The 20,396-nt window shown below is 45.8% G+C and overlaps 1 long non-coding RNA gene across 11 annotated transcripts in view; it reads right to left on the reverse strand.

The window, feature by feature from the left end:
- Positions 1-20,396, reverse strand: part of LOC136791237 (uncharacterized) — a 318,474-nt gene that overhangs the window by 11,452 nt on the left and 286,626 nt on the right. For 6 of the 11 annotated variants that reach the window (XR_010832780.1, XR_010832784.1, XR_010832781.1 and 3 more), the window contains 4 exons: positions 17,708-17,818; positions 11,815-11,895; positions 6,960-7,059; positions 1,575-1,652 (listed from right to left, as the gene is read on the reverse strand). This is a non-coding gene — a long non-coding RNA (uncharacterized lncRNA). The remainder of the gene's footprint in view (positions 1-1,574; positions 1,653-6,959; positions 7,060-11,814; positions 11,896-17,707; positions 17,819-20,396) is intronic. The other 5 variants (XR_010832785.1, XR_010832782.1, XR_010832789.1 and 2 more) reach the window with 3 other exon arrangements.

Below are 20,396 nucleotides of genomic sequence, written 5' to 3' on the forward strand. Positions count from 1 at the left end.
AGCAGCCTTTCAGAAGGTAGCGAATGCTTTCTCTGAGTTACTCAGTTACACGTTCCAAACTCCCAAACTACACAAATCTCCTGAGAAAATGCAAGTCAGTCAGAGAGAAATCTTGGAGCCACTTCAAACGTTTTGCCAATAATTCATGCAATGAGATTAAAAAAGCCATTTCTTCCTTTGCCAAGTACACAGAGACCAGAGTGTTCCCTATTGTGTAGGAACATCACAGCATGTAGCACTTGACAAGGAAAGGTCACCGGGGAGGGGCCACGACTCCTTTTTTAAGAGGCTGCTGCCGGTGTCCTTTGGAAAAACTGGTTTTACTCTGTAGCAAAAGCCATAATTGAACGCCCGGCTAACCGGGCTGAAATACCTGCCTGCGGTTTCTTTTAAAAAGACTCTGCTGGAGGGTTCTGTGCTCTCTCTCCGACCTGGGCCCCATCCTCCAGCAGCGTAAATCAGCAGACACCCATTGATTTGTCCTGCCTGAGCATTTCAGTGCTCTGACTCCACACTGCAGCATGTGCAATGGACCAGGGGCAGAAACCAGCTGAGAGCAGGGACTTGGGTTCAAAGAAGTCTCAGGGTCCTGGACTTCCAGAGACGCATGGCATCTCTGTCAAGGGACGAGACCAGAGACTAGCCCTTAGATGATGCAGGGCAGGGAGAGACAGAAAGTAGAAGCCATAGCCAAATGGCCATAAATCTAGCGATGCTTCCCAAAATGCTGCTTCAGACACACTGAGTGGTGGATGAGGAGGATCTTTTAGTGTGTGAGTCAATTCTGTTATTCTCTAAGACAACAATTGCAGCCCCACAGAAATCCAGCCACAGGGAACAGACAGGCTTCTGCAAGATGCAACATGAAGAATTTCTCAGTAAACATGTAGAAAAACCTCTGAAAGCAGAGTTTGCTGAACCTACCCACAAGCTTATCAGGTGGGATAGGAGAGTTGTTGGAAACCTTTGCCAAAAGATTTAAACCACGACTGTTGTTTAAGGATGGCTCATGAGACACCACAACAGAAACACAGATCCCAAATCCCCTCCCATTGTAATCAAAATGGAGCCATTTCATCATGACTGATTTCATTGTGTCATTATCAATTTATGCCATGCAAAGTGAGAGATGACCCTCAGTCCCCAGGGGGTTTAGAAAATGTGGGAGTGCGAGGAGCATATCAGGGGGCTCTGAAAATACCACTCGGAGCTGTCTGTAGAAATACCACAACAACCTCAGACATGCAACATCCTTGTAGTGCCACACAACAGCATGACAAAGGCACGGGTGTTAGAGGATCCATGGAAATAAGAACGCAGGAAATACCAGGCTGTCCAGCCAGTGGTCTGTCTAAGCCCATAACCTGCCTCCAACAGTGAGTGTAATTCAGAAAAACACCCAAACTCTGCAAGAGGTAATTATATAACAAGGTACAAGTAACAAGATTTTTGTGCAACTTCCTCCCAGACACTGCTAGTTTTCAGCTGGTTGCTCTGCAGAGCAAAACCCATCCCAGACTTGACCATACCTCTACAATTTGGGATGTCCGTGTAATTCATCTGAAACAGCTCACCTCATTTTGTATCTCTCCAAGATCACGGCCTCATCAAATCATCATACTGAGGACTTCCACGAATAACAGTGCACTGGGCTGAAATTAAACAAACAAACAAATAAATAAATAAATAAAAGTGTTCGTCTGCCAGTGGTGAGTTACTGCTAATTCAATTTCAGTGGCTGCCAATCACTGATTTCTAAACAGGCCCACAAAAAGCTACTTGTTTTGTTACCGAGCAGACAGAAAGTATTCTGGTAGTTGTTTAAGGGTTTCTAGGAAATAGCAGGAGAATTAGAAAATCCTGTGGCAATAGCTGGGTATCTTCCATTTTCATGTGTTCTGTGACTCAGGCTGATGGTATGAACCCCTGGCATGTAGGATGACCTCGCAGGACTCTGGAAGAAGTATTTGTACAATGGCTGTGAACACTGTTAAGTGATGGAACTTGATCTTGCTTGTAAACCTAATGAGCTGGGCTGATACAGGGGTGTTGGTAAAGCCCAGCAACTTCTCTGGTAGCTACAAAAAAAGCCACTTCTTCACCTGAATCAGCACAGGGTACACAACTGCCATTTACACCAGCACCTGAGAACCCTTCCCACTGCAGCTCACGCTGTTTCATCTTGGGACATTACAGAAATGCCCAGTGGAAATACTTGTGGTTATATTGGATGGGACAGCTGAGGTTCCTGGGAGATAGAAAACAGACTCTCCATTACAAATGAGAATTTTCACCTTTATGGGGAACTCAGTAAGGTTGTATGGGGATGGGGGAAGACATTACGGGACCACTCATAAAAACTGTAAACATGCTTTAATGATGTCCTCTTTCTAAAGGTCATTGGTGGCAAAGCCCACCATGAAGCCAATGAAATTTTAATGTTTATGACATTTACCTGTCAGTGCTGGCCAGCAAATTCCAAACATAAAACATACCAAGAGTCCCAATAGTAGAAAAATAAAAAAGCACCAGCATTAGCTTGTGTCACGCTACAAAATGTCAAAGGGAACAGACCTGGTTTAGGGATTATGAAGTGGACAGAGAATGAGAAAACCCCGTGGAAATACCAAGTCTGCCATTTTTTGCATCTGTGGATAAAAGCTTGGTGGCTCCAGCAGGCTATGGGATCTGCAGCGAACGTAAGGAAGGACGTGTAGAACTCTTGGAAGATGCCATTTATTATTCGGCTGGAAACACAGTTAACACCAGTGGGATTTGGTCTCCCTCATAAATGTGAACAATTTTTACTTAGAGCAGTCAAGTGACCACTAGGGCTTCTTCAGCCTGTGGGACTGCAGAGTACAGTTTTAAGCAGTTTTATTAACTTTAGTTTAAATCACTTCCAGTACTGATCCCCCTAAAGATCAAAGCTGCTCCATCATTCATACCTGGCAGGCAGTAAAACCCTTACGTAAATCTGAGAGTCCCCTTGTTAAGTTTAACATTTATCACTTAACACCACTTAGCAGCCAACCAGGGGACAGTGTGCCTGCCAGACCTATCCAGTCCCATCTGCGTCTCTGTAGTGAAGATCCAAAGCTGCTTAAAAGGAGTCAAAGGCTTCATCCAGTATCTGCTCCTCCAAAAGGCACAGATGGGGGATGGCCCTCGGAGAGTGCATCTTTGCTCCCCATTTCATCTGTGCCCCGGTGGTAACTATGTCTGAATTCCTTAAGTTACTAGGAAATCTCAGAGAGCCACAGAAAACATTTTGTGCCTAATGAGGCCTTCTTGGACCACAGTGTCATCAGACACTACCATGTCCTGCTAATGAGCTTCTCTCTGTGCAGTGCGGAGCTGCACTGAACTGAACTCTCCCCATAGGACGACACGCCATGAACTGGCAGATTAAACTTTCCACTGGACCAGGGACAGTTGCAAGGCACTGGGATGGCATCCAACTTCAGCTAAGCGGAGTAGGGATTGAGAACATGAATTTATAACCAGCAACCATCAATGAGGCGTAGGGAGCCATGTGTACAGCATACACTTGGGGAAGAAGACTGGGGACTAGAGCAGAGTTGATTCCACCTAATGTAGGGCAGGCAGGACACGAAAGGACTGTATCCAGTAGAAAACAATACAGGAAAATACAAAGGCAGGACCACCATGCCTTAAAAAAAAAAAAAAAAAAAGGCAGAAAATGCCTACATCCAACTAGTATTTGAACGCAGTTCTTCCTCTCCTTGCCTGTAGAGCCAAGGATGTTTGGAAGGAGATCCAGCAGCCCTAGGCAGGGACCATCATAGGAAGAGAGGAAATGAGATGACAAGTCTGGAATGCAAAACACGACAGAGGGACCAACAAAAGTAAAGGGAGAAAAGCCAAGGATGCTTAGATATCGTAGCAGCAGGAACTACACAAGATAACATGACAAAAACTAGAAGGCTGAGAAATGGACACCATCCAGAAGGGAACTGCAGCTACCCAACAGAACAGTCTTGGTACCCCTTTGACTAGAACAAGTGGAGTCTCTGCTTTGTGATATGCCAAAGCATTTATTTGGGAAACACTCTTCCTTCAAGTTTTCTCCTCTTTTTATTTCTCCCTTTCCTCCTCTTCCCTCTCCCCAGCTCCCCCCCTCCCTCCAGGCAGAGATATGTTTCCCTCAGCTGCTTCTGTGCCTGTGACTTTACTGCATGGGGGAAGTCAGTCCGGAAGGTCACCTCTTTCATCAAGTATTCTATTTGCATCCAAAATTGTATGTACATGAAAAATGTGGTCGTGTGTTGCACCTAGCTGCAGACGCAGATGAAATTCTGTGGAAAGCCTGATGCACACTAACCTTTGCAGATGGTGCAGCTATTGCTGAAAAATGGATTGCTTAATAAAGCATATCATCCGACATATTTGCTGCTTGGCTAGCCAAATAGAAGTTGTTTTTTGCACAAATTTCCTTGTCAAATTTGTCAATGTTCATGTCATTTTTGCTTTAGGTCACAGAGCAAGGTGCAAATTCTTGGCATCTTTACTAGTTGCAAGCCAATTTCGGCTATTTCTAACAATGAAGTGAATTTCTCTGAGGATAAGACACTCACTTTATGGGGAGGAAAGGAAAACAGCAGGAAGTGGATAATTTTTTTTCTGGGATTTTGTTCTTGCTTTCTCTCTTTTCTTTTTTCTCCTTCTTCTTGATGGATAATGCTTGCACTCATTTACAAACCTTATTTAATTCATAGCAGAAAGAAAGAGGCCTTTAAGCCTGTTAAATGATTTATTTTGTTTGACTGTTTGGTGCAAGATGCACATAGATTTTTTTGCATTGGTGCACAGAAAATGTATCCCTTTGTGCTTGAAAACTTGCAAGAGAAGATCCATTCCTTTGGCATTCTCAGATGTGGAAGGCAGGAGTCCTCCCCTTCCAAGCGCCTGCTAGCAAAATCTTTCCCTGTCTTAATTTTTTTAAGCCCCACTCAAAGCCATATAATGGCATCTGGTTTGTTTGGTTTTCTACCTGCTCTCCATTCCTCGGCTCTGCCTATAAACACATCACATCCCTGCTCAGATGCACCATTTTCAAGCCCCTTCCCTTCCTCCTGCGTTTCTGACCCTTTTGCTTCATGGTCCCTTCCCAGACACAATCATGGCAAGCAGCTCTACTCAGAAGCAAAAGCAAAGAATGCCATTGCCATGTTTGCTACAATAAAAACCTCAGCTGGGGGAGGCCTTTTAAAACTGCAGCGTGCTCTTACTGCACAGCCGCGAGGAAGCGGTGCCAGCCCGTGGCTTGCTCCCAGGCACTGGGGTGCAGCCCGTCAAGGGCCACGGGGAACACGAGCAGGCGATGCACGCATGGAAAGGGCTGGAGCCCATTCAACTCCTTCCTCCTCCCCACTGCACGGCCAAGGCAAGTCCCAGAAAGAGGGCACTTCTGGGCCTCGATGGCAGACCAGACCCTCCTGCCCCAACGTTGCTGCGTGCAGTGCTGGCAGTGTGCACTCTGGGCTGCAGAGCTCCACATCCAGCCAGCCACCACAACACACCATGGTTTATCCAGCCCTCCACAAGCAGGTCTGCAATTTAGGTGTCAGGCATGTTATTTATTTTGCATTTCCCGTTTTGTTCAGTACCTTAGTGGATACAGTGTTTGCCATTTCCTAGTAACAGATGCATTCCTCCCTGGGCTGTTTTATATTCCTGCAGCAATTACATTTCTGTCTTTGGAGATTTCATTTCTCCCTGAGTTCCCACCCCAAACAAAGTCCTTTATCAAGCATAATCTTTTCCAAAGATACACCATTTGCCAAGTGCATCCTCCACCTGATCTGTTCCTATACCTGTTCCTATACCTTGACATACTCCCCATTTGCCTTCCAAAGAGCCCGTCCCTTCAGAAAGTACCTCCTTCTGCAAGGAACATTTTGTTTACAAGGTTTATTTTGTTAGCAGGTGTATTCCCACTAGTAAGTTTTCCACTGCACCATTTTTTTTAAAGGTCTTGTTTGGTAGCCAGATAGCCGAGACTGCCTGTGATAAAGCCAGCACAAGTGATTAATAGCAAAGTCTCTGCCATTTTATTATTAATAGCAGTGTGTTGACTCAATTAAATCCAGCCTGCTTTTTTTGGCAGGCCTTCGCAATTATACATATCATTATGGGCTGCAGCCCAAATGCATCCTGGGAGTAGACCAGAACTCCACATTAACTTTTTCTGGCTCTCTCTTTGCAGGTTGGCCGCTATAACATGTGGGCTATAACCAATCCGGGCTGCTTCGGGGATGGCAGGATAGAGAAAAAGGACAAATGGCAGAGGTGGGGAACACACCTAGGTAGGGCACGCTCCCCCACAGCCATAAACAGCCTGGCAAGCACATCCTGGATCCACCCCTCCACACTGAACCCCATAAACACAGTGTAATGGGTCTGGACAGTACCTGTTACCAGCAGGGCTGATTTTCCAGCACGCTGAGGGGAGTGTCCAGTAAACCCTTCCAAAACAGACTTGCAAGCAGCTTGGCCTGACTTGAAGAGGCACTGAGCTGACGTTCAAGCCTTTATTTTGAGATGAGCTCTAGCAACTTGGTTTCATGCTGGAAAGACCCATCACCTAATAAAGCTGGACACCCCTACTCAAAGTACCCCAAAGCATCCTGTAGACATATTATGCTGCTGGACACGCTGCCCCTACCTTTCAAAACATCCCAGATAGTCTTTTGGAAAGCAAGCCAGTCATGGAGCTAAGGCATAAGTCTAGGACAGAGTGAAGTTCTGTTCTCAGCACCAATATGGACTCCATGTCTCTCTGCAGGTGAGTCCTCTGTCCACAGAAAGTCCTGCGGCCTTTGTAGCCTCCCAGCTCAAGAGATCAATGAGACATTTAGAAGACTTGTTATTAGAGAGCACCAAGCTTGGGTGACATAAAAAGCTAGTGGGGAGATGCAGAGACAAGGTTGCCTCACCTGGGGCTCTGAAGTATTCAGGGAACCCTGGACAGCAGGTGGGCTGAAGCACTTATGTTTTCCTCAGTCTTTTGGGACAACCCATCCACAAAGCAGTGTCCTGTTAATTATGGGAGAAAGTTCTTTTAGACATGAATTTCCTTAGGTTTGTATATATAGCACCTAGCACAGCGAGAGTCTAATCTGCATTTTAGGCACTGTCATCACCCAGGTAACAAACTGTGGTCAGGAAGTGCTGGAGGAACACCCAAGACCAGCCTCTTGCAAAAGCAGCAAATGTTGCCCAGCAGCACTGGCCCATTACTGTCCTTTGCAGGCTGTGTGGGCTCCATCTTCCTGCAACCTGCTAACCAAAACTGGCAACTGCAGTTACACTCTCTAGCATGTGTACGGTCTATGACACATCTCGCTACGACTGTTAGATTTTTCTTCCCAAGCCCGCTGATCTTTACAGCTGCGGATCTGGATTCTTCCCTCCCATGGAGCCTGGAAACATCCCATCTTCCTGCAGGTACCCAGGGCACCATCCCTCTTCCTGCAGCATAAGAGGAGATCCCACCAGCCACAGCTGAAACCATTCAAAAAGCAGTAGGTCCAATTTCCTGCCGCTTGAACAGGGGGAGCTTTGCAGCTGAGGGCTCTTTTCAGCTTGTGCTACTCCATCTTACAGAAGCCCGTCAAGTCAGGAGGGCACTCTGTGCTTTCCATCCCAGCTTGGCCTGTCTCCATCCATGTCATCCATCTGGTTTATTTTGCTGGCATCAGACAATCCACAGCTGTGGGGCTCTGGCTAAACCAGGGTGGAAGAGTTTAAGCGCTTGGCCTACAATTTCCTCCCGGTGCCTGCAGTGCCTTTGTGGGAATAATTCTGCTGCTGGACAAGGGAGTGCAGAGGAGCTCTGCTGCCTGCATACCCCTGAACAGCTCTCAGCTGTTGCAAAGAAGTCTTATTTCTACCCAGCTCCAGCCATTGATGAAGCTGATGTTGCAGAGTGGGACTGCAGCACTGGATATGGGCAACTGACCACGTGTGTCCCCACAGATCTGTAGACAGGCAGATCTGTGGAGGTCCTCAAAAAAGTTCCCATCACTCTGTGAAGATATTTAGCTCCATAAGCCCCTCCCGGCTGTCATAGACAAGGAACAGCCCAGCTGGCACCCACAACTGAACTTTCCCTTGTGTGAGAGGAGACCCAGGGAGTTCTAGCAGAGAAGAGAGGGTGCACACACCGCTGCAGGGAAGAAGGGACCAGGAGGATCAATGGGGATGTTTCAGGTTATTGTACTGTCTTGTGTTTCTCCCCAGACAAAAGAGGCTGCAGGTTCACAGCTGTGGCTTACAGGAGTGCCTCTTCTAAGCAGTATACCCGCTTTGCCTATGCTTATAGCCATAAGAAAGAAGAAAAACTGTTGGTCAGTGGCCTTCTGAAATCTGTCTGAAGATGGACTAGGTAGGACCACAGCAGCCATGTCTACACACTAACTAGACAATGCCACTTTGTTTAAAAAATATCAAGGATCTAAGTCTGTTCTTGTTTCAACGGGAATCTCATTTCGATTTTTAGATATATGGCACTGCCCATCTATGGAGATGAGCTAAGGAAAAGAAGGACTTTTGCAGGTTATTATGAGCAATAGTCAATTCTCTCCCAAACACACATAATTCTCCCACTACCATATATACCAGACCTGGACTTGACCCATGTCTCAAACATGGGAGAATGGGACTCAAGCATTGCTCTAGGGAACCCAGCCATTGCCCAGCACCCAAAGTTTTAGTATGAAGAGCAACATCACATCTCCTGCCCCAAACTTGGGGCTATTGAATTCCAGTGTGATGTCAGCACTTCCCTCACCTCAAGACCCTTTTATTTCTAAGGGCAATTCTGACATTTGGAGAAGCCAAAGTTCTGAAGCCCACGATTCTGCTTTCCTCTGAGACTTCCCTTAACCACAGTTAGAGTGGCCACCAGAGAGATGATGATCAGACATTTGCAGGGGCTGTCCCTGTCACCGCAGGACCAGTTAGTGGGAACTGAGCTGTTATTGCCTCTCTGTTATCAGTTACAGCAGGAGCTTCCCTGCCTCGTGGCTGAGGCTGCATTGTACCAACGACTCACAGAACATAACTAAACCATGTAAAATGTCATCCTGTGTTTGCCATTAATAAGGTTTCAATTAATAATACAAATTTCCAAGAATACCCCGAGCCTGAAACTCAGCGCTGCGCTGCCTAGCAGAGCCAATCAGGCTGCTCTCAGAGTCAACCCACAATTAAGTAGTTTTGCTTTCCAGGAGAGATCACTCCTTGCTGCTGTAGCTGGAAAACCCCAACCCCAGTGCATACACAGACCATACTGCCCTGTGGGAGATAAGACCTTTTGTGACTTAAAGAACCTCAAGAAAGCTGTCGGGCAGGGGCTCAAAGGTTTTAATTTTAAACATCACGAGACCTTATTCTGCTTACTTGCTGGTGTAAGTCACACAGTGATGTACACGGGGCTGGTCAGCTGCAAAATTTGTAAGAGAAGAATTGGAGCTGTGTTGAGGAGGGCCATAGTCAGTGTCAAATGAATCCAAAATAATAATGATGCCAGCTGACACCAGATCCTCCACCGCACACGCAGCTTTTCAACACTCTGTGTACATACATGAACTTTTCCCTGTTCTAAGCATAAGCACACAGGAAATCATAGGCAAATTCGGCTTGCATCCCACATGAACCATTCTGAAGTCAGATCTAAAAAGCAGCGACGCACAGTCTAGGCCATCTGTATGCTCCTCATACGCATAAAGGCAAAGACAAGGAATGCCTTGTCACCTACCCTGCACCCTCTGCTCCCTGCACACAGCTCACCTCACCTGGAGGGAAATGCTTCTCTCTTATGCAGCCAAAGCCACTCAGCATCCCCAAGGGCATCCTCTCTCTCACACACACAGAGCCAGGAGTCTTCCTGATCTTTGCATCACCTGTGCAATTCCTTCTCTGTGTCTGCAGTCACACACAATCTCCTGCTGTCTGTGCACATCTATGTCCACAACACACCCTCAGTAAGCAGGCATGCAGACAGACATGCTCACGCACCCACACCACCCCCAGGAGGAGCTCCAGGTACTGAGAGGTAATCCTCACTGCTCAGGGAGCCGGGTGGATGGAATAATTAATTTTCTGATGAACATGGATATCATGTGAAGGCAGCCACCCGGATATGGTGCAATATTTCCAGCCAATATCCACACAATCCAGATATTTGGATTCACCCATCCCCAGCTTCTGCTCTCAGCATTGCTGACGGCAGCAAAGCTGAGCTTGCTGCACTGACCGGGATGTCTCCCGGGTCTGGCTGGCTGGCCTGGGCAGCAGGCAGCCGAGGTGCTATGTGCAGCCCTCTCCTCCTTACCATCAAAGGCAGAGACGTCATTTGCTCCCTTCCCTCAACCTACTGCTCCCATATAAAATGATTTGCCCGCCAGCACTTGCCACTGCCCCAGTCCCAGGGGCAGAAGAAAGAATTGCACAAGCAGCATCAAACCTGACGGTCCTTCCTGATGGAAAATTGAGACCTGGCAAGTCCTTGCTGCAAGGACACTTCCCTAGGCTACAGCTTGAACTTCCATCAGCCCAATCTCCTTCCACCCTGGCTTAAGTCAGTTTGTTCTCTTCCATCTTACAAAGAGAAGTTAAAATGCTTGTGGAGGACAACTACACACCCTGGGGAACCTGGGGAACAGAGGACGAGGGGAGTGTAGAGAAGGACAGGGGATGCTAGGCAGAACAGTGTTCACAGTGGTTCAAATTGTACCCAAAGCCACAGGACTCCCAGTTACAGAGCTATGATCCCCCTAAAGACTAAGATGTACACTTATTCACTTCTGTGTAAAAGGCATTTTCCCCAAATTCAGTCTACCATTCACAGAAACAAAAGGCAGGGGGAAATTTAGCCGGCAACTCCCCAGACTCCAGCTGGGGTACTGGAAAACAGCGAGCAGCAAGCTGAGAGCCAGAGCCAGCAGGGGGAGGTCAGAGGGAGGAAAAACAGTTTGGCTGACTATAATAAATCCAAACTTCTAATGGCATAACATTCCACCCTGGACAATCTCAGTATATACACGTGATTTTTTTTCCTTGTTCTTAGCACAGGCACACAGGAAACCCATTGTGACTTCCCAGCCACAACTCAGAGGTGCTCATTTCCACAAACCTCTGTTCCCCATTAATGAGGTCTGGCCACTGAACCCACATGGTCTCTAATACTGAAATGACAGGAGTAAGTAGTGTTGTGGGGGCTGGACAATGCTGTCAAAACCATTTGCATCCATCCTTTCCTTCAAAGTGGCTTGCTCCTCAGACTCATCCGCTAGCACGACTCTCCAGGGAGAGCTGTGTGCTAGGAAGATCCCATTCTAGGAATGTAGGAAGCCCACATGCATTTTCCCAGCAGTTTCAACAAGCTGCAAATCAGATCTGTGGGTAAATAGCTTTGAGTGTGCCTATTTACACTACCAGAAATAATTTTGATAAACGCAGCTATAGTTAGGAGTAAATTTTCACATTTTAAAAAAATAGGCTTTTTCCTGAGTGTTCACTGAGCACTGACTATCTGGATGCAAAAAAAGGCCACAAGAGCCTCCTTGGACAAAATGCTGTTTCTCATAATGGGGCAGGAACACACAACACAGGCCAAATAACTTGCTTGCAACAGAGCTACAAACTCAGATGACTTTGCTAAAAACACATGGGAATAGGAGCACAGAAACTGAAAGAAAACTGGTGTTCTCACCAGAATGAAAATGGGCAATGTGCAGCCAGTGTTAGCATGATGAGTATAGACAGAAACAGAAAAACCAGGCTTACCATGCTGGAGATCCAAGTCCCATTCCAAGCTCTGCCTTCAGTTTTTCATATGATCAGGAACATGGCATTTCTGCTCTGCAGCTGTAGGATTAACAGAAATACTTGACCATTTTGCCTGTAAGCTCCTCTGATCACAAGCTCATCAAGAACTCTGGTCAAGACCTAGACCAAGACCAAGACAACACTGGTTGCCTTCTAATAATGGATCCCTTGGTGCTGTAGCAAAAGCATAAGCATATATGGTTAGATATGTATGGTCATTTGCAAATTGCCCAAGTGACACACTTGTATCTATGTTCTTTGCCTGGTGCCACATGTCACACATCCCACCTAACTGCTTTCATCTCAGAGTTCACATCAGGGGAGAAAATAACTGACACAACTCTTTCCAGAAGTCCTGAGGCCAGGAACTTATTTGTATACTCTCAGTGAGGAATTTGCTGAGGACTTTCTCAAAAGTTTAAATCTGAACCAAACTTCAGTATCAAAGCCATCATTCTATTCTGTAGGCTGAGCACTGTCTATCAGGCTTCTGGTCTTGATCCTTTCCAGCGCACTTGGATCTCTGAGGTTTTTCATCCACAATGATGATACTTGGAAATACCACATGGCATTTACCAGGAGCTGGCAACTTTATCACTCCTTTGTGCACATGAGAAATCTCTTAATCTTCTCTTTTTCCCTAAGACAAGCTAGGAAAAGCACTCAGAGGAAATATCTTACTGTAACATTGAGGCTTACAAGTAAAAGCAGAGTCATGAAATGAAAAGCTAAAAGTCATGCTGAACTTGTTTTTTCAGTTCCTGGGGTTGTTGCCCATCCACAAGAGCTCAGTATGTCGCTATTTATATTTGCTAATAGGTTCCACAAAAGAAAGGATTGTTGTGTAAGTCATTGCCCCAGTCCAGAGTACATGGGGAAATTCCCACGGATATATACAATACAGAGGCAAACAAAGACGTCCAAATATCTGCCTAGTAAAAGATACATCTATCTTTTCAAAGGGTGACATACCAATGTGATGAGGAATTAGTCAAAACACTGGATTAGATTGGGTTCAGGCTCCAGCTCCACTTTCTCCACGCTACTGCATCTTCCCAGCCTAGTGTGGATGGGCTGAGGCTGCTCTGCCTGAGACCCTGGGGTCAGGAAACACAGGTGGAGTTTTCAAGAATACCAAAAAGCCTTAGGAATACAAGTCAGTGAGATGTGTGTTACAAACTCCCCCCACTTCTTTGGAAGACTTCCAACCCCAGAAGTAAAATAAAAGGCGGAGGACATACAATGCTGCTAGGCTAACGGAGCTTAATTTTTTCTGTTTCCCATTTACTCCTTGGTTTCACTGAAAAGCATTGATGTTGCGGTCCTGCATCTTTCAGATATGCACATACACAGGCACACACATTTTATTTATAGGTAAATGCATATACACAGACCTAGGCATGGAAGTGTGTTTATATGTGTAAAGCGACTGAACACTTACAAGTGGTTTCTATGGTTATAATACACATCGCTCTTATGAACTGCTTCATTAACCTGCCAATCAGATTGGGTTTTGGTTTTGTTTTTTTTCTCCTCCCTTTCTCTTCCACCCCTCTTCTGTGTTACTCTGTTTTGGAAGTGAAGCATGTGTGTGTCAAGTGTATTATTTCAGACACACAGACACACATGGATGCACGCCCAGAAATTAATACGGTTCCACTGCTGCCTCCCCAGGAGCTTGGCGCTGGCCAACCCTCCGGACTTCGCTAGCCACCACGATGGCTCAGGCGGTCATTTATCACCCAGCCCCTGGCCAGTGGCACGGGGGGGCCTGACGCTGCCCCCCCCAGGCAGCCTGGCTGCTTGCAGGAGGAGGGGGCTGCCTGCAGGGCACTTGCAGTTTGGAAGCATTGCTGAGGGGCTAGTCCCCAACAAACCCCCCAAAAGTGCTGATGTACTGAAAGCAGCTGACACTGATGGATCTGCTCTCATCTTGCCTTTCAGTCCCGCTGCAAGAGAGAAGAGAGAGAGGAAGAGAAACAAAGGCAGAGATTAACTCTTTTGTCACAGAGCTCTGCAGTTTTACAAGGCAAGATAAAGCTGCTGTCCAGGTTGGGTGCAGATGGGACCAGCTCAGCACAGTCTGTCTGACTCTCTATGGAGTCCAATGCAGGGGGGGGGGGGAAAAAGCCTGCACTGTGCAATGATTTACTGACAGGGCCAGCGCTGCCTAACAGAACCTTATAACTTTCCTTGGGGTTGCAACTGCAGCCAGGCAGACTGCCATGCATACCTCTTCCAGGCCTGCAGGCCAACTGCTAAACCAGCAGCCCTGCTTGCCCCCACGCTGCTTCAGTGTGACGTGGGCACACCCAGGGAGACGAACTCCCCCAGCCTGACTAACACACACCAGCGTGGACACCTCAGGTGTGTCATGCGCTGCCCAGCCAGCAAGGTTTACTGCTGTGGCTGCAAGCTCGATAAGCACGGTCATCCCGGTGGGTTCACACCCTCCTGCACAGTCACCATGGCATGGTCTTTGCCTGTCCACAATGCTAGGCATAGGGCTCCCTAAATTGGGCCTTGAGATGACATTTGTGATATATATTTGAATATTATTTAATTTAATCAAACTAAAATTTTACCAGATCTATTTGAGGAGCCGGATGCATACGAAACAAGTTTTTCTTGAAAATATTGTGGTTCCAAGAAGCTCAGATATGAACCAGTGTGTTGATGCCATTCTGCAATGCAAGGAGCATTTGGAAGACGTCTCTCTTCTTTTGCTTTTCTAGAAAGAACTGCCACCTTCCAGGCCTCCTCTCTGCTATGGACTAGCAACGTACCCACAAGGATGTGCCTTTTCCCCATGCGATCATGTACAGAGCTCAGTGCAAACAAACACAGCTCAAGGTTTGCACTACCTCTTTCAGTGCCTCTGCACAGCTGTATTTAGCACTGACAAGATCACATGTACAGCAGGACCCCAAGTACTCACGTGCCCCAGCTATACGACCGCATGTCCTCAGAAAGACGGACTGTGCTACGTTAAGCCCAAGCACACAAGCAGGTAGCTGTATTAATAGTATTAACAAAATAATAACAACAACAACAGTAGTGATAATTATTAGTAAAGATGTTAAGCAACATTTTTTTTCCTATAGGAAAGTTCATTTCAATTGTAACTTTGATTTTCATTGATTTGTAGAGAGGAGAAGGGATATTTTTTCTAGGTCATCTCTGAAAAAAAATCCTAAATCCACATTGAAATGTTGATCCTTTCCTAGCTTCAACAGAAACTCCCAAATTGTGTCCTTTGATAAAAAATCTGGACTCCCCTCACCAAGCAAAAGTCACCCTATGTCACTAAAAGAGCCATTTTCCGTTGGGAAACACTGCCAAGCTCTAGCACCACACAGCTCTGATTCTTGCCTGGATTTTTCAAGCCTTGTTTGTTCTGTGCTTGTGTTCACAAGTATTCCCAGAAGCTTCAGGCAAACCAGTCACAGAGACAGTACAAATCGGCAGGAATAAAGGGGGCAGGAGCAGGCCCTGGCTGACTGGCAGGGATGTTTCTGGGCTTCTGTCAGGACTGGGACCCTGTAGCACCGAGCCCTGTGCAGCTTTACAAACACTCAGGAAGAACCTGCCAGCTCTGCAATCCATCCATCATAAGGCGCATCAATAAAGACAAGTACATTATACTGGGACACGGACACACTCCGAAACACAGACACGTCACCACACCGAAAACTCCTGCTCTCACACACACTCCGCTGAGCATGCAATCCTTCCTGAAACGCAAACAAGATCTCCAGGCCAACAAACAGAAAATAGATATTTTGGTAAGATTTTTTTTTTTTGCCCTGAGAAAAAAAGGGCTCTCCTTAAAAAAGAAGAAAAAAAAAAGTAATATTTTCTGAGGAATTCTCAACAGGCTTTTTGCCACATCTTTCAGTTTTTCCTCTATTGCCCCAGATTTCCTTTCAACAAAAATTAGAAAGACTAAACCCTCGCAGACCACAATAGTGGTTTGCAGAATATTGCTCATGTCTAGAGGATGATTTTAAATGCAATCCGAAACAGTGGGTCTGCTCTAGAGCCCGAAAACAACTTTGAAATTTCAAAGTGTCCTACCACACACAAATAGAAAAAATAATGTTATTATGTCAAATGCAGACAGTCTAGGAAACAAACCCACCAAGGAATTATTGATCACCTCTTCACACGTCCTTAATAAAATCTTGGTCTAAAACCTATCCACTATACACCATCTGACACACACTGAGATGAAATATGCTGCATGCTTTTGGCATCTAACACTCTGATGAACCATTTGTAAGATCTCTGCAGAATTTCACATTCTCCGTAGCACGCTTTTCTAGGGCAGTGATTTTCACTGTATCTGTGGGCTCTTAAAAAAAAAGATTAGTCTCTGAAGGGCTTAAAAAAATACAATCTGTAGATTGTTGTACATCTGGTTTGAGCTTGCCTTGCTTAGTAACTTTCACAGAGTTACTTAGGAATAGCCTAAGGTCCCCAGCGATCCTGTGGACCCTGAAACTGAGATTTGCTGCTGTAAGGCTTTTACAGGAAGGGCTGTGTGGGCTGCCTGAACTGCAGCCATGGAGGTTTCCAGTGCCAGGGTTAGTCAGTCCCTGGCTTTAAACACCTCCGAACAAAACACGTCTCCATCTCTGAGCACTGACAGCACTCAGAGGTGCTCAAGCGGGACATTTGAGAAAGCACCTGCCTGTAAGCACCAGAAGAGCGCTGGTGGAAGGGTGAATTCCTCCTGTGCATAAGCTGTGGAGAAGTGGAGCCTCAAGCAGCCGCAGCAGAGCTGCTCCATCCTCCTGCAGCAAGGAGAGCAAGGAGCCCAGCCAGCATCCACCATCCCTCCCAGCCCCTGACCCATGCACTGCAGCTCAGTGCCCCCTGCTCCCTGAAAGATCACAAGGGCCCATTTACTCCAAGATATGAAATTTGTGTTGTTTCTTTATTGTGTTTTAATGAAACCCTGTTTATTCTAGGCTTTTAATTCTTTCCATCTATTATGTTTAGACAACTCATTAACAATCATTTGTTATCATTAGACTTCAATTTTAAGCTTCTTTTCCCAGAGGAGGCAACGCCGTGCTTTTAAACATATTTGCATCATAAACAATTTCCGTGCCCCGTGTGCCATATATTACCCTGGCCTTTCCTCCTTACCAGCCCTTCTGCTTACCCGGACCTGAAGGCGCCAGAAGAGCCTTTGCCAGAAGAGCCTTGCTGGGATTTGGCCTGGTGCAGGGTGATGCTTGCTCCCCGAGGCCTGCAGCCACAGAGGGTTGTGCATCAGGACGGCAGCCTGGTGCATTAATAGCAAACTCTTGAATCCCAGATCATGTAATGGTACTCTTTCCACTGGGATTAATGACTACATGCTGCAGCTGAATTCATTAGGGCCTGTTAAAGATATCGCACTAGCCTGGGATAATGCGTGGGCCTCATTCTGCTCATTTATGGTTGTTCAGCTCCACTGGATTTAGTGAAGTCATTCCTGATTTGCAGCAGGGTCCCCTGTGTGCGTGCTAGATAAGCACTACGTCACACTCCGCATTCATTGACAGCTCCCAGTGGGCAAAAATCTGATCCCTGTTATGTTGTGTAAATCCAGATCAACATTCAGTGAGGCTGCAAGGCATCCCTTGAATATGAACTGGCATCAGCGTGCATGGAGCGTGGTCTGCACGAGGAAACCTGCTTTGGCACAAGGGAGGTCCTTTAAGTTATACAGAAAGTAGGAAAAGAGACAGGGAGGGGAAAGGCAACCCAGTTTTGCTTGGTTTTTTATTCATCACATGCTGCTCATCGCCAACTCTGACCAATAAAATACAGAAGAAAAAAAAAAAAAGAAATCACTAACCTGAAAACTTTTCACATATGTCTTGATTTCCAGAAACTCATTCTGAATTATGCTGGAGGAACGCTGGACATGCCAGCCATGTCCACTCCTTCCCACAAACTGGTGAGCAACCTGATGACATCATTTAAAAACAAGATTTTAGCTTATTAATGACATTGCTAGATCATCTCCGTCAGTGCCAAGTCTTGTGCCGGTGCTAATAGGTGGTGCTTGTTGTCCTGATGTGCTGTGATTTTGCTTCTAAGGCTCACCTGGTGGTGCTACCAGGACAGAAACACATACTTCGGGGCTACTGTGCTTCGATACAGCCCCTACAATCTCAGGTGGCAACCCACAAGAAAACAGCTGCACAAAGGCCTCAGTTCTGCTTAGCTCTGAGCTGGTGCTCAACTTGGAAGACCTGAAGACCACTCACAGGCCTTGCACCTATTTAAAAGCCACTTCACACCACTAAGTGCAAAGGCAGCATTGCACTCAGTCACATTTTGCAGGCTAGAGTACTGAGTAGAGTACATTTTTAGTTTGCTTAGAGCTAAGTTTGAATTGCGGGTTATCAGCTGATACAGAGTTTGGCCAGTCATACAAACACAAGGAAACAGCAAGCCGGGCTGCCACACCTATTATAGTTTTCCATGTGGATGCCCGTTGCTTAAATGAACATGAAGAAAGTCGATTCCTAATATTGTGGTCTGTTTATGGAGGTTTTACACCTCTGATGAATTCTACAGCCTATGCTTGAGATAACGATGACCACAGCTGCACACTGGGCTCCTCTCCAGTGTTGACAGTCTATGGACTTTTGGTGGCAAGTATTTGCTCCCCCTTTAAGGCCTGGAATATGCTTTGGCAGGAGCTGAGACTTGCCAGCTAGAGGCAGTTGTAGCTGAACTGCCCAGGGCTTGGATTTAAGAAAAAAGAAAAAAAAAGAAAAAAGCTGCAGGTGATGCTTGCAGGCAAGGCTCCACCCTGCATGCTAAGTAAATTCCTGTAATTTTCTATCCTTCCTGTTGTTATTCTGATCCAATTAAAGTCACTGCGGTTAAGTGAAAAGTCATGATTGGCTAATTGGATTTGGGAAGGCAGAACACCCATCAGGGGCCAGGTTTAATTTAGGTTTCCTTAAAATTTCTAAAGCCACTGGCAGGCTAGAAGAGGCAAGCTCCATTCTTGGATAGCTCCAGCTCAGCAAAAAGGGATTAGTTAGTTTCTGAGTGAGCTCCCTGCTGCCTTGTGTCCACGGAGCTTTCCAATTCCAATGCCTGAGTCAGAGTCCTCCTGTTTTTGGAATCTACCTCCCACAATAGTCCTGCAAGCATCTCCCACATGCCCCCTCTAAGTGTCTTGTCCCCAGTTTGGTACTGCACTGTTCACCATCTCTACTGCTTTCTCTAAATATCACCACAGTCCCCTTCCCAAAAACACGCTCTCCATGTTTTTGAGAGGGGTACTTCTACACGAGCCATGTACACGGTTGGACGTGCTCTCCTGGATTAAATGGTTCAGCACCCAGAGAGCTCCAAACACTTCTCCAAACACTGACAGGCCAGCTCCATCCAAGTGCCCTATGTCCAGACACGTGGGGCTCCAAACATGCAGGGAGGTGAACAAGATAAAAGAACAGTTTCCATGAATACTTGGAAGAGACCAGAAGCCTATCTGTGGGATTTCCAACATGAGGCATTCAAAAACAGTGTGCCACATCTGCTAAAACCAAAAGGTTCATTTAGAGGCATTAAAATATTTGATATCATCACAGATCCTAAGTACCTTCTGAATTCTAAGCTTCTAATAAGTTCCCAGGATATTTATTCTGTCTTACTACACACCATGGACATAGAAACATTGAAAAGAAACTAAAAGGACAGCTGACACTCATGTGCTCACCTGATACTGAGAGCTGAGATTTTCAGAAACTCATTAGTTTTCAGGAAACTTGCAATAAAAATATGAGAGTTAATATTACTGCCACCCTAACTCACAATAAGCCATTTGCATAAGTCAGTAACAATCGAGAAACGTATCCTAATTACATTAAGGAAAGTAAACAGTGGTTGGGATAGAATTTAGATTCACAGAATATTTCCAGAATAGCTTTTTTTTCCTCTCTCTCTCTCTTTTTTTTTTTCTTTTTAAGATAAGGCCTGAACATTTCCAAAAAAAAATCTCAGGTGCTGCAGATCTTGCACCCCAAACACAAGACTTTCAAGATCACTGGGCAAGTTAATACTTGTAAATATCTGCAGCATCAAATGCTGGAAGAATCACTTGAACAACAGACTGACAAGCTTCTGCTCCTATTGAAATAAAATGAATTAAGATCAGCTAAAGAACCAGACACCTTCACTCCTACCTGTTGCATTTTTTGCTGTTACAAGGAAGTTGAAATCCTGTCCAGTAGACAGATGTTTGGCCACAGCAGTGCAGTTGCATTGTGGGGTTGGGTTTATAATGGAGAAGGCCAGGAAGAGAGCATAGAAACATAATCATGTCCGAATAAAGTATGCAAGTGACTTTATCTTGCTCCCAGGAGAGGACAACTCCACAGGAAATAGTTTTAGACTATATCTGTCTTTGTCAGCAGGACTCAGTATAGAAAACAACATAGAAAAAGAGACATTGATTTCAAAGTTTCAGTCTAGAGTAGCCCAAGGAAAGGAGGAGATTTCCTGGATGCAGACAAGGTCAGCCA

This window comes from Anser cygnoides, chromosome 7 (genome assembly GCF_040182565.1).
Source record: "Anser cygnoides isolate HZ-2024a breed goose chromosome 7, Taihu_goose_T2T_genome, whole genome shotgun sequence".
NCBI classification, from domain to species: domain Eukaryota; kingdom Metazoa; phylum Chordata; class Aves; order Anseriformes; family Anatidae; genus Anser; species Anser cygnoides.